Genomic DNA, 14,595 nt, shown 5'->3' with positions numbered 1-14,595 from the left:
AGTGGAACTCAAGATACTTCTGATGCGCGTACAAGACGAGAGTGAGACGTTTGGGCTTAAACTGAACATTAAAAAGACAAAAATCATGGCGTCTTGCCCAATCACGTCCTGGAGCATCAAGGGAAAAGAAGTGGAAGCTGTGACAGATTTTCTCTTTTTGGGCTCCAAGATTACCCCGGAAGGAGATTGCAGCCATGAAATTAGAAGACGCCTGCTTCTGGGAAAGAGAGCCATGGCTAGCCTTGGCCGCCTAGTAAAGAGCAGAGACATTACACTGCCAACCAAGATCCGTATAACTCGTGCTATGGTCTTTCCAGTTGTGATGTATGGATGCGAGAGTTGGACTATGAAGAAGGCTGACCGCCGATGAATTGACGCGTTTGAATTGAGGTGCTGGCGGAGAATCTTGAGAGTTCCTTGGACGGCCAGAAGATCAAATCATTCGATATTGTCGACCATAAACCCTGACTGCTCATTGGAGGGTCAAATTCTAAAGTTACAGCTCAGCTACTTTGGTCATCTGATGAGAAGAGAGGAGTTGCTGGAGAAAGATTTGATGTTGGGAAGGTTGAGGGCCACCGGAGAAGGGGTAGGCAGCGAACGCGATGGTTAGATGGCATCCTCGAGGCGCTGCAGATGAAGTTATGTGATGTTAGGAAGATAGTGAGAGACCGGAAAGCGTGACGTGATATGGTCCATAGGGTCACGAAGAGTCGGACACGACTGAACGACTGAACTGAACTGATGCACCCCCAAGTTCCAACTGTATGCCCTAATCACTTCGTTACACCACTTGACCTGGCGTAGCATGCGTTTTCAAAGGAGGGGTGAAGTGGGCGCCATCAGAGCAGCAGAAGTGGAGAGGGTGCTGTCGGAGAAGCAGAAAGAGTACAAAGGTCATCACGCGACCCGACGCGTGGTGGCGCGCCCCACCGGAGGAAGTGTCGGAATCCGGCGCCGTTGCGGGAGCGAGCTTTCGACCCCATACACGTAGGCGACTGTTCTAAGTGTCTCGGATTTTTTCGTGGGAACTCTGAAATATACAAGACTTCAGCTATGCATGGGAAATATGCGCCTGTTTGAAGACTACCGCAGCATATCCCTCTCAAGCCTTGACGCAGACCCTCGTATACCTACGACTCTCTCAATCGCTCTCCACCCCTCGTGGCTTTTGTCGCGTCACAAAAGACAAAACTCTATCATTGGTCTTTTTTTTTTTTTTCTTTTTAGCAAAAGTAGGGGAAAGCATGCTCACGAGCACATTTTCAGTAATAACCCTGCCAAAGTTGCAGCACGTTCATTCATGATTGCACGGTGTTGTGATGCCCTTCCAAGACTGTACGAGGGTTTTCCCTGCATAGCATCCTGCACGATGGCAGGGCCTCAACGAATAGAAGAGCCCCAAGGAGGAAGAAAGACGGATTGTCAAAGAGTAGCGTTTGGGGACCCCGTGTGAGACTGGCAATTAAAAAAGGAAACTAATTGCAGCTTCAATAATATTCACAATAATTACCGCAGCACTGAGCGTGCCCCAGCCCAATATTGCAGTTGCAGAATCAATATTCGCGATCGGTGCTTTGCCTCTTCTTACAGGAAGCGTGAATTGCCAAACGTATATGTGTAAAGAGACTGAGCAGACTCCATTTTGTCGCTGGGAACGAAAAACGTGTTTATGTGAGTGCGGCACTCCAGGTCCACATGCAGTGCGATTGCGGGTGAATACTGCGAACGAACCACTACAGCAGACAGCTGAGAAAACTCACACCGTAAATCTATTTGTCCACAGAAACACAATTCTCATTCCCTTACCTTAGTTTGAAAGAACAGACTTGCCACACCCTTAGTTTGCTCAGGGATTTACTAGGAGCCCATGCCAACAGACGCTTGATTATGGCAGAATGTGCGTTTTTCTTTTTGTTCCAAGTCCCAAAATATGGATAAAATACTGTAATTTTATCCAAAATACTTGCAGGGCAGTGTACTGGGAACATTGCAGCAGCACGTGCCAGCAGCGAACTGAACATTATTGAGCAAAGTGCACCTGTAAGTTGTATGACGTCATTGCTGAAACTATCCTTAGGTATGACCATTCGCTTTTATGCTGACTTGTTTGATCGCATCGAACCCAGCTTCCCGTCATTTGCTTCCCGATTTGGTTATGCTTTCTGGTGCTTCTGGTGCTTCCTCCAAAGTACATGCAGAAATCACATCAACTTTGGTGATCTCCAGCTGCGATTGTAGTGCGGTTGTCGGCGGTTTCTTTTTTCTAGATCCTTGGTTGAGATAAACTGCTGCATCCCTTTCTCAGCACGCACTACCGTCTCTCCCCCATGCTTCTCCTCCTAATGCATTTTTCTTTCTTCACTTGTTATTGCCCTGCTTTCGGTTTGGACTGGTGTCGAAGAGGCGTATTCTGGTAATCGATAGCACAAACATTTCCCCACTTGCACGCACTTTAGCCTCTACACCGAATTCTCGCAGGCTCGCGATTATTAAACGCTTCTTCGGAACACTCTGCTGTCATCATCACCGACGTCATTACCACCTTAAACTTCCATATTGAGCAGGACGTCACTTGGAAACAGAACTCCAGAGACGAAGGAGTTGCGCGAGCGAGCGGCGTAAGCAGGGCGCACACTGCGTCACAGAACTGTATGCTGCGGGCCATCCGTATTTTTTTTTTTTTTCACCTGAAAATAGCACTCGCCGCGCGCGCCGATTGTGGGCGCGCCGTTTCGATCTGCACGCACCCCGGTATCGCGCTCCGCAAACAGACGCACGCGCCATGAGAGCTCGCCGCGATCGGTCCACATCTCGGCCGATTGAGGTGGGCGTCCGCAGCGCCGATGGAAAAATCTCCCACCATAATTTGGCTCGTGACGTGCTAGTGACGCGAGCGGCACGCATTACGCACGGCAGCGGCTCTGAAGAGGATGCTCTCGCTCGCATGCAGTCTCGGAAATGCACGCTTCCGACGTCGCGCCGATGCTCTCCACATTCTCCCCCTTTTCGCCGTTTCCCGTTTCCAGTAGATCGATGCCACTTTTCTAAGCACGGCGCTTTTTTTTTCTTTTTTTCTTTTTTTAAGATGGAAGGTAGCGATTGCTCTTGGCGTACGTGAAGGGGCTAATTTTACGGAGAAACCTGTACGCTCGTTCTTGGCACGTTTCTTTCTGAGAAGCGTTTAGAGAGAAATACCATTTGACCTCCTAGTTTGTACTTTACAGACATGCGACTTTATAGCGCGCATGATTGCGTGACGTATGAAGGATATTATTACTTTTTCGTCATTTTTTTCACGTACAGCATATTTATTATGCTAGACCCTCCCATGTTTTTACTATTGGGCTGTTACGTGGCCGGGAACATATTACTTGCAGGACACATACTGGATGGACATACCACATAACCTTACGTACCTTATTAAATAGTCAACTCTGAACCCATGTCTTCATATTAGACGAATGATATTGAAAGCCGTGTAAGGAGCGCGCCGCTTTTCGAGATGTTATCCACCAACGTTTAACGTATGACACACGCCTTGCTTCGATTTGGCGAGCAGTCAGGTTTTCCTTCACTTTTCTTTCTTTTACAGGTGGAGAGGTAAGCAGTTGTCATCTTCTGGATACAATCGCCATGGCGACTCTATCCAGCACCAATGTTCACATGGTGCCGTTGTAGTTCTCGTGACATGGTCGTGAGGCTAACTAGAGAAGAAGCAAAAGAGAAATTCACGTAGTGCGCCTCAACTTTCATCTGACCCCATTTATAACTTGCTGCAGAAAGAAAAGAAAAATCCCTGCATATAGACTAACACTGATCTGTGACGTAAGCAAGATGCGGTGGCGCTGCTTTCACCCGGTTGGACATCTTTCGAAGTACGGGAAGCTCTGAGTAAAATATTATATAAGGAACGCCTGAGGAAATTGGACAGTAATAGATGGGCAGCTAAAGTATTTAAATACATATACCTAAAAAGCGTTGACTCACAATGGAGGAAAAGAACAAGGAAACTAACCAGTAAGTATGCTGGTCTCAAGGACGAAGAAATAAAGAGCGTTAAGCAACAGGTGACAAACACAGAAGGTAAAAATTGGATAAATTCTATGGAAATGAAACAGAGTGTGGAACTATACCGAAAGTGGAAAAGACAGATCAGGAAAGAAGCTTTCTTTGATAACTCAAGAGGCAGTGCCCTACTTTTTGACTTTGTGAAGCTAGATCAGGGTGCCTTAGAACACGCAGCTACAAAAAGAAATTTAACCATGAAGATGACACATGTGCAGTATGTGGTAAATCCACAGAAACAATTAACCATATTATACATGAATGTAATGGTATCCACCCGGAAGTCGATGCAGGCGCAGTCACTCTTCATGAAGCTCTAGGGTTTAGAGATACCAGTGGCCGGGTAAATGAACCTGCTGTGGAAGCTAGCAAAAAACAATTGGAAGATTGGTGGCTTAAAAGCAGAAAAATGACATAGTGTTAGTAATGTATAGAAACAAAAAAAAATCAATAAATAGAATGATGGTATAGTTAACCGATCTAAAACAATAATTAAGATATAGGGGGGGGGGGGGGGGACGAGCATGATAGCAACTGCTACCACCCCGTTTCAAAGGGAACGCTCCTATATTCCATCCATACATCCATGAGCCCACTGAGGGGTGAAAAATAGGCTTAACGTTCTATAGGAATACATAGAAAGAGACGTTTTCAAAGCAGTTTCCTGATTTCACATTGTGCCTGTGACGTCGTCGCCTGGTGCACGGCAACCACGAACATGCTATAACAAATTGTGAAAGTGCGAAGTTTCATTTCGAGGACGGATTGCTTTTAAATACGATGCGAAACATATGCAAATAAGAGTCGAGTGCGCTCCCCAAGAAACACATGTAAGCAAAACTCACAAAAATATGTTTTTCTTTCATTTAGTAAGTATTTGAAGGAAGATTCTAAGAAAGTGTGCAGAAGTATTTCAAAAGTAATCTATTAAACCACGACGATAAACCTATGTTGTTAAGCCGGACATTTCTACAAAAAGCTCATTGTCCGCGAAGCGTTTCTCCAAATCGCAAAAGACTCTCGTCTATTCCCGTGTCGCACACGCTACGTTCTATTGAAAATACTGCCATTGGAACAGTGCAAAGGTGCACTTTGAAAACAGTACTCAGGCAGCATAAAAGCTATAAAACAAACCGCGCACCTCAGAAGGCGACCAATACCATGCGCCGTCGCCTGTTTTTCTTTCGTTCATCGACCATGTCGTTTGAGAACTGATTTTTGAATACCGTGCTGTGTAGGCTACATAATCTGAGCGACATTATTAGTCAGTGATTTTAGCGTATGCGGCAGCTTGTCAGACTACACGAAAAGCTTGTGCATTTCGCAGGAACTCCCAGTGGATCGTAAGCCTTTTGCGCATATGTTCGGCTCCACAACACGTCTCAAAAATAGATTGGCTTCGAAATGTCGTTACCTGCTTTGCCACGTTTTTCTTCAAATCCCTTGCGAACTATTCACGAACGGCTGCCTACGAGGGTACTGTGTGAAAAACAAAAATATTTTGGAAAATTTTGCTTGCATGTGTCTTCATTGGTCGTGATCCCTATTCGCACCCCAGGACGAAAAAAATGTCTGAGGTTTAACCCTGCTGAACCTAGTTAGGCGAAGCGAAAAGACCATTTTGCTTTTGCTTAGGTTTAGACATGGGCAGACATGGTTTTGCAGCGAACAAACTGTCGAGATTGTGGAGTCGAGGATGCTGTCAACTACAATAGAGAACACGTGATGCTGTATCTGCCATCAAAGGTCAAGTTTTGGCACACCATATAGCTGGTACCATGGTTAAGCTATAAAGCCACACTGCGACCTCTGGCGCGTTGAAGGTCAAGCGGCCTGCCAGGTTGACCTTGGCTGATACAATGGCGTAGTGAAGCTTTCGCTTAAAAAATCTCGAGGCACTTAAAAAGCGCCTACGTGTATGAAGGCGAAAGCTCGCTCGCGCAGCGACACCCGATTTTTACGCTTCCTCCTGTGGTGCGCGCCATCATGCGACCGGTAGGGTGATGCCTTTGCGCTTTTTCTGCTTCCCTGACGGCGCCCTCTTCACTATTCCTCCTCCTTCTCTGACAACTCTCGCTGCGCTAGGTCACGTGGCGTAGTGAAGAGATTAGGGCATACAATTGGAGGCACATATGTCGTCGTTTCGAAATTCTATCGCTAACTAGGCTAGTAAATGTATGCAAGCAGCGAAACAATACGAAAACACCCGGAACGCTGCGCAAAGAGCGGTTGTCTAAATGTTGATACCAAAGAAGCTTTACCTGGAGCTACATCGAGGTCCGTTAGTGATGCATCATAGAAAGAGCCCTGTCCCAGCAGTCTCTGCTAGGGCATACGTTATCCAACTCGCTGCTTCGGTGGCGGTTCTACTGCGGCTGGCGTCACAGTTGCTATGGCAACTGTGGAGCGAGCAGCGAGGCACGACGGGATGTCCAATCTTTATTAGCTCTCATTACGACATAATACACCCTCATCCACTTTATACCCAATTACTACAGTTATTTTAAACTTACAACGCCACGCCACTTCCCGTCGCATGATTTCTGGTACCACCACTTCTGAAGACATGTTCACCATCATCCGTGTAACACCTCCTCCTCTGGCAGTCCCCCCCCCCCTCCCCTTTTCTTCTCCGCCCCCTTTTCCCCAAGCCCGATTGGGGTCTGAGGGAGCGTTTTGGGGTTCGTGATGCCACCACAAGAGTGGGCTGCTTCAAACGCCATCGTGGCAGTGAACCAATGAGGCGTTGAACTTTCATGAGTACACGAAAGGCCTCACTGAGGACGAACATTCCCTGTGATGGAGTAATATCCAGAAATTGTTCCACCTGTAACCGCAAAACGAAACACAGACGGCCGACACCAAATCTCCGCGAACCTCCGCTCGCTGAGGATGCGACATTCCCGCTTCAGATGGACCCAGACCTTTTTCCGTATCTTTGCAGTTACTTCAGTGAGGCCTGGGACCCTGCTGCAGTATGCGGCCGTACAGCGCGCCAGCCATAATTGCTACGTGCGCTCCACGACCAGGAGGACGAACTGGTTAACGGCTTCGCCTGGCAACGGATTCAGGTATACCCGAAAGTTGGAAGAAGTCAGTTACATGACAGAGAAGCGCTTCAAGGAGGACGCACTGCGAAAACATAGTGTCCTCCCTAGCGCCACAGAACGGACAAGTTGGTCGCAAGCTGGCCCGTGTGAACGCCGGAGCTAAATTTAATGGAGAGAGTACCCATAGCAAGGCGACACATGAAGGATGCTCTGCTTGCTTCCAAAAAGTCCGCCGTGATGTACCGCCAGCTGGGCCTGAATCAGCTAACTCAGCTGTGCCACCCATCAGTTGCCATGCGCACGAGTGCACGTACCCAAAGAAGTGTCGCCTGGTAGATTGTCCATTTTACCTTTCCGCTGGCGCTCTAGACATATGTAATACAACGGAACAACTTGGCACGCTGCCAAGTTCGCCGGTAGGGCCACAGCCGGCGTTCCCGTAGGCAGGCTATGCGCATCACCTTGGCCGAGGTCTGTTGCTGCGGGCAGTGCCTACGCTGGCGGCGCGTGACTGGGGGACGAGCTAGGATAACAAAACTAACGCTCTAAAGCGGATTTCAATAAACCGGGCTCTGTTTGTTCTGTCCAATTAACCGGAAGGGAGGGGGGGGGGGGGGGGTGGCAGCACAGTGAGAGCACGCAAAGCCCAGTTCGAGAATTCCCCCTGGCCTAAGCCTACCTCCCATGTGGAACAAAAATTTGCTTCTCAAGTTTATCCTGCACTCAAAAGAAGTAATTCAGACTGCCATAGGAAGCCAATGGAGAGAATTATTGATGCTTAATAGCAGAAACCTGCAAGCCTGTCGAGGGACGATTTGCGGATGATATTTATAGTTTTAGAGCAGTTGTATATTAAGTGAAAAAATTACGTTCAGAAACTCCTTTCCAGAATTTACCCAAATTTCTGGATATGGTTTACCCTTCATGCCTACAAAATAAGCTTCTAATTGTTATCTTGCAGGAAGGCGGCTTCCATAATCTGTCCCGGTAGTTGATCATTAGGTCATTTGAGATCAATGTCCGTAGTATACACAACCACTAATCTTAAAAAGTCATTGCGATAATTGACGACTTGAAATGCTAATTCATGAATGGCTTTGAACTTACTCTCACATTAAACTATAAGCCTTGCTGTTTTCTTTAAACTAGAAATGGGCAGCTTTGAAGGAGATGGCTTCTTCGAACTTTTTCTTCTATTAAGATTTATGCATTTCAAAAAAAAAATTGTACGACGCTTAAGTTCACCCATAAGAGCACAATGTGACAGCATTAGAGATCTTCTTCTTCTTCTCTCGGATATTATAATGATGCTCTTTGGGCATTAACTTATGACGCCAATTACTGTCCTTGGTAAAAACAACTGTTGCCTGTTCACTTGTGTGAGATATTGCACAAGGCCTCTTATTACTGCAGTGAACATGAGTCCCTTGGTAGTGCAGTTGCGTACCTGGGTCGCCATCCAAAACACATGGTTTGATTTCCCTCTGGAGCACTTTTCGTGGAATTTCTTTTTTGACGCTGTCGCTTGTGGTGGTGTTTGGGCGTTACGACGATGTGGACAAATTTTGCTTTGACCTACTTATGACGTCACCGGTCTATGCGATGACATCACGACCTGTTCAACCAATCGGGAATTTTAGGACAACGCCGGGTTTTCCTTCAGATGAGGCTTCTTATGTTCTCGCTTCTTTGCCCCAGTCATTTCTGCCACTTTTAGTAGCCCTATATGGTTTAATTTTCCGCGAATGAGCTTAAAAAACTCTCATTTCCGTCGCCTCGTTTATGACGATTTCTACGGGCAAACGAAATGCCACCTGCATGTTTATACCTGCTCTTCGCTTCCTAAATAAATATCTTTAGGACCGTTTCCAATAATTCTGGACGTTTCGTGAACGAAGTTGTCGCGTAAAATCACTATTTCAGCCATTCAACGTGCGTACGAGCTTTTTTTTTTTTTTTTTTTCCAACAATATCGGGGTGCCATTGTTGCGTCAGAAAAGTTATTGGCGAAGCATTGTCTCCGACCTAGCAGCTGATTTTAGGTTTCGATTTTGCAGTTGACTGTCTTGATTCACATAATAAAAAAGTCAAAAATAATTTGCCGAGACGTAGGGAAGCCTCTCGTGAATATAATGCGGTCAGCAGCTCCGAATGTTAAAACAAACCCCGAGAAATTGTCTAAGGATCCCAAAAACTCAATGCGGGAAGCTCCTTAAGTTCTTTACTCTAAGTAGAGCCTGCTATTCTAATAGTTCTTGGAAATTCTGCAAAACATATTAGGTAGTAACTTGTGGTTCAATGGCGTCAAGCAGCCTTAAGAAAAGAGCGCTCCAGGATTCTATAGACAAGTTTTAGTACGGTATTAGCTTTATTAGTAAGTATTTGCTGAGCGCGTAAATGGTGATGACGCTCGCAGCTGACGCAGTGCGAAACTCTAAACACGGAAATCGCAGCGCAGATTTTCAGCTATGACTTGTGCGTCAGACGTGACGACTTAGTGGGAGCTTATTTCAGCGCTCTATTTGGGCTGACATTTCTCTACATTCCTTACAGCGGGTTCTGTAAGCATTCATGCTCCAACCGTCCACGAGGAAACACGGCAAAGAAATTTGGCGCGAATAATTCTTAACAGTGGAGCTGAAGTTTGTTTCTGCCTTGGCACTTAGTTGGATATTTATTGGGAAATGTTTTTCAAAACACTACACGCACAAATGTAGAGAAAGACTCATATGGCTTCGAGAAATTTACGAGTGGCCGAATAGGACGCTCCGTGTTTGCTCCGTATTTTTCCTTTCAAGAACAGAATGTGATCTCCACATTATTTTTCTATTCCTTATTCTTTTCTAAAGCAAAAGTAGCTGCTAACCACCCGCTTCCTAATTTTGATAATAAATGTGCTGTTGGCTATATTTATGTGTGTGAGAAGGTAGGTTACCGATCCCTAAATTAAATGTCTTCATTACAGGCCATAAGTAGCGTCACAGAGCGCGGGGCAATAGTACTTCAAAAATAAAAAGAAACAGCTACGTGCGCTAAGCAGCGATTTATTCTGAAAATCTGGTGGCAAAAACAAGAGTCGAGAAATCATGTTCCGGCAAGCTGTTAATTCAACATCGTATGCAAGCAAGCTACGTGGATCAAGGTGGCACATCACACACACATAAAAAAAAAAAAAAGTTTTCAGTTTTCAGGGAGCGATCACTAATGTGACGCAACTTTCATCGTCTACTATACTCACGGGGTCAAACTGCGTGGGAACGGCGTGGGAGTTGTTTATGTTTTACGGCCTCAGAATCATGTGCAAATTAGTTTGATTAGGCACGGGACCCGAAAAACAGAACTACCTGAAAAAAAAAAAATGCGGATTAGAAAAGGGGGGTGAGAAGGGACAGTCACGGAGAATAACCCATTGCGCCCCCTTGCGCGATTGCTGACGCGAGTGCGACTGTTACGAGGCGAATTTCGAGGCGACGAATAAAAAAAATTAACGCGCGAAAACCACTGGACTTTGCCAGGTAGCAGAACCTTACATTGATGCTACCTTGAAGGCAATTATCAGAAACGGAACAGGCGGCTAGAAAACGTACGAGAAAAAATTGTTTTCAGCTATTTAACAAGTTAAGCCCATCATATTGCTAGTGTAATGTCCGTGCTAATAATTTACATTTGCACATTTATAATACCATTTTGTACCCCCACATTCTGTTCGTTTGGGGTGGGAAGGTGGAATAAGGAACAACGTTCCTGCGTTTTTGGTCAGGCACGCTACTTCTATATAGGCTCAGGCATGTTCGTACGGCATGGTTAAATTAGCGGGCTTTATTATTCTTTTCTCTAAGGTATGGGACTGGGCTTGCTGGGAAATCATCTTTGACAAAGCACGAAGAATATACGGACGATGTGGAGACGACGCACAAGCCCTGGTTTGTCCCTTCGTTTCCACTCCTCCGTGTCAATCTGAATGTTTTACCTCAAGCCTCATCTTTTCTCGCAGCCAAAATAACGCAACGCCTTACGCGCGCTGTGCCCAGTACGTAATACGCTCTTCGTGTCTAATAGTGACCTTCAAACTTCGTTTCAAAGAAATAATGCAGAATTGGGCAAGAATAAACACGCACGGAAAGGCGTCAAAATCAAAATTGAAAGCAGCGTTAAGCAGGTCTCGTTTCTGTAACTCTCCGTTTCGTGTTACTTTTCCAGCTCCAGCACAGCGCAGACGTTTGTGACTGAGAAGCTGGGCAAGGGCCAATAAAGAAAATGACAGACTGCTCGGCGGCTCCACTTAAACACCTACAAATTATTGGACGAGTAAGGATAACCACAGCGAAAATAAAACTCAATTCGAAGAGTCGAAGAGCGCCAAGCGGTGTCATAGAATTTAGCAGTTCACGTTCATCGGTCGATTAGGAAATGAAAATGAATGATCCGTCTTGAAGTGACCGCGCATATAGACCGAGGGAGCGAATTATAAACGTGTAAGCTGACCCTATAGTTCACTTTTGAATGCAGGTGTTGCGTCTACCTGGGAGGCCTGTCGATTCATTTCGATGGCTTGCTGTTCATAGTGATGCCAATGTACGGACCACCATGTACCGCACAACGATGCTGCAAAGTTTTTTGTTTGTTCGTTTAACTCGTTTGTTGCTTGTGTTTAGTTGTAATTAAAGGGGGAAAGTTCATTTCTCACACCATAACCGCCTAGCAAAAGCTCTTGACACATGTAATATTGGATAACGCGATAGAAGGGAAGTGGGAAAGGAAGTATAGATAAAGGGATAGAATATGCAACATTACAGGGCGATTTTTCCTTAGTGTTAGCGCTAAACCCGTTTCTTGAGGTACGGCTAGGCCACATATGTCCTGGACCATCGGAGGGTCCAAGATGGACATCTGCTGACTGCAGATGTCCATCTGAGGAGTACGCTGCCAATTTGTCGACGTCGACATATGGTGTCAGTGCGTCACCAGATAAGTGGCCTGTCAGTAAATATGCGCTTCGTTCCGGTTGCAATGACATTGAACATATTTGAAAAGTGGCAGCCTGTAATTATATACACTGGTATGCGTTAGTGCTGCCGTTCAACTGAATATCAAGACTCCCTTTCAGCGATATGACTGAACAAGTCTTCAGCTTCAGAAAACATTATAATTTTCTTCGGACATCCTTTCAACGAGTTGCGTATTTTCCAGCTTGAGATGTCAAATACTCCAACATTTTACCATGGAGGTCATGCTCAGTTAACCGCTCTTTGCAGCCTCTGTTGAGATGGGGGCCAGGAAAAATCTGCGTAAAGTTGATTTTATTAAAAATGCGCTTTCTCACCAGTTTCAGTCGAACGAAGAGTTTAAATAAAGGGAGCGAAAAAAAAAGCGACACCACCGAGGTCTACACTGCCTACGCGTAGCCACCAACCTTAACCTTTCTCCCAAACCTCGCATTTTGGCGTCAAGAGTGAGGACGGCACTGCATCTCCGGCGACTGGCAAAAAATAAACAATGCAACAGGGATGATCTTCTCACTCCTCTTCTCTTTCTAAGTAACCACGAAGGCCTGCACCCTTCCGCTATTTGCTTCATATACTGCGCCCAAACACGTCGGCTCTCACCACCTCCTTCTCTACTGTTTCAAGCACTCACACCATTGTATTTTAATTGTATAACATGTCGACTCTGTCAGAGATGTTTTCACATGGATTATATGAACGACGTAAAAAGGAGAATGAGAAGGCAAACTCGAAGATCTCCACTTGCTTGTTTGCCGAGCGTAAGCTGAGAACGACGGCTCCACAGGTGATTCACTCAAGGAACCTGCCCAAGCTGCTATTTTGGTACTCAGGACATTCCAACTATAACGCGAAAAATGGAGAAAGCCGCCCACGTTAGATTTTTTTCCTCGTTATTTTTTCTGCTTCCTTGTGTTTTGCAATCTCCTTCAGAAGCGATGGTAACACCACGCCGGGCGCTTGAATGCGTATTCAAGGATCAGGCCATGCAGGTGTCATTCCATTCTGCATTTTTTCCACCCCAATACGCGGACGTCAGCAGATTACTGCGTTCCACCACATCACTTTCCAGAAGCTTGAATTTTTGGGAATCTTGTCGTTTTGGCCAACAACCGAATCACAGCGAGACCGGCTCAGTGCAGCATCACGAAGTAGTTGTTGCAAACATTTATTTTGTTATATCGCTCACTTAAGACAAATAACTTCCAGTTCTTAGAATGAAGTGTGAATGAACGAGAAAAGAAAAGAAAGCTGCATATATTTCGTTATTTCTGAGCGTCAACAGAAGTAGCAATGACCAGCTGCGAGAGGCCGCCACAGTCGCCCCCGTCAAGGTTACTTTGAGGAGCATATACGCGTTGTCGCTGTAGCTCGTCTGTCGCGAGGGGTTTGGACGAACGGCAGCCCTACTTAATTGCATTTCATCAAGGTCTTCTAACATTAGGCATACACACTACTTGCCGTAGATGGCAGGAAGAGTATAGAAAGAAATGACGCCAGTCACTGAAGCTGCTGTGTCATTGCTTTTGTGCAAGTAACAGCGACTATAGCTTCAGTCAGGACGCGTCCTTTAGCACTCAACCTCCGCGCATGACGGGCGCAGCTGCAGATATATCTACAGTGCAACACTGTAATGAACGCAGATGAAGCAATCAACTTGAGGTTTCGGCAAGAGAGGGCGATGCTTGGAGGTTTAGGAACGGCACAGGAGCATGCGGCATATACCGGGTGCTTGAGTTAACAATCTAGAAATAGGAAGTTCGGAATAGAGAAACAATATTTGTACGAACAAACATTCAGCCGCGATGAACGTAATTTACTAAGATCTCCTAATTACGCACCTAAATAACTTAAACTGGCTAATTTACTCTCTCATTTTCACAGTTGGAGGGTTAAGGTCTATTCACACTTGCGAGTCGCGAAGGGCATGCTACCGGCTGTCGCGTGCGACCAGAGAGACGCGCAGCTCGACCGTTGTTCACACTTGAAAATAATGCGACCTGCGGGTCTTGTCTGTCTTGACTTTTCACCTCCTAGAGTAAAGCTAACTTACGTTCACTTCAGCTGAGCCGCTGATTGGTTATCGGTTTGCGACCAGCACTCGCAAATCTGGAAAATAGAGCGTGGTCGAAAGGCTTGCGACTGTCGCTTTTCGAGCAACGCGACCATTTGCGAGTCACGTTTCGGCCAAACCGGTCGCACGGCTTCCGCAAGTCGCAAGTGTGAACGGGCATTTAGTGCCAAGGACGAGTTCGAAGCCGTGGACGAATCAACGCCATATCCGTTTTTGAAGCAAAGAAAAAATGTCCGTTTTCTAAAGCCCCGTAGTGCGAGGAAATATGAAGATATTGTTGTTGTTGGTTTTTTTTTTTTCCCAAAAACGAAGTAACCACAGTAGACTAGCAGGAAGCTCGATGGAAGTGCGAGTATGGCGCCCATTTCGAGCAGCATGCGCTATTGTACTACGTCATATT

General features: G+C 45.9%; 2 long non-coding RNA genes across 4 annotated transcripts in view; one reads left to right on the top strand and one right to left on the bottom strand.

Annotated features, from left to right (window-relative positions):
• Positions 1-11,867, top strand: part of LOC146206021 (uncharacterized) — a 37,065-nt gene extending 25,198 nt beyond the window's left edge. For all 3 annotated transcript variants that reach the window (XR_014704312.1, XR_014704313.1, XR_014704314.1), the window contains 2 exons: positions 7,013-7,139; positions 11,319-11,867. This is a non-coding gene — a long non-coding RNA (uncharacterized LOC146206021). The remainder of the gene's footprint in view (positions 1-7,012; positions 7,140-11,318) is intronic.
• Positions 1-14,595, bottom strand: part of LOC146206020 (uncharacterized) — a 103,716-nt gene that overhangs the window by 63,836 nt on the left and 25,285 nt on the right. The window contains exon 3 of the long non-coding RNA XR_014704319.1: positions 10,357-10,462. This is a non-coding gene — a long non-coding RNA (uncharacterized LOC146206020). The remainder of the gene's footprint in view (positions 1-10,356; positions 10,463-14,595) is intronic.

This window comes from Amblyomma maculatum, chromosome 1 (genome assembly GCF_055883805.1).
Source record: "Amblyomma maculatum isolate TAMU_Amacu chromosome 1, ASM5588380v1, whole genome shotgun sequence".
NCBI classification, from domain to species: Eukaryota; Metazoa; Arthropoda; class Arachnida; order Ixodida; family Ixodidae; genus Amblyomma; species Amblyomma maculatum.
Note: the sequence above shows the minus strand (reverse complement) of the source record. Positions and strands in the feature narration are given on the sequence as shown.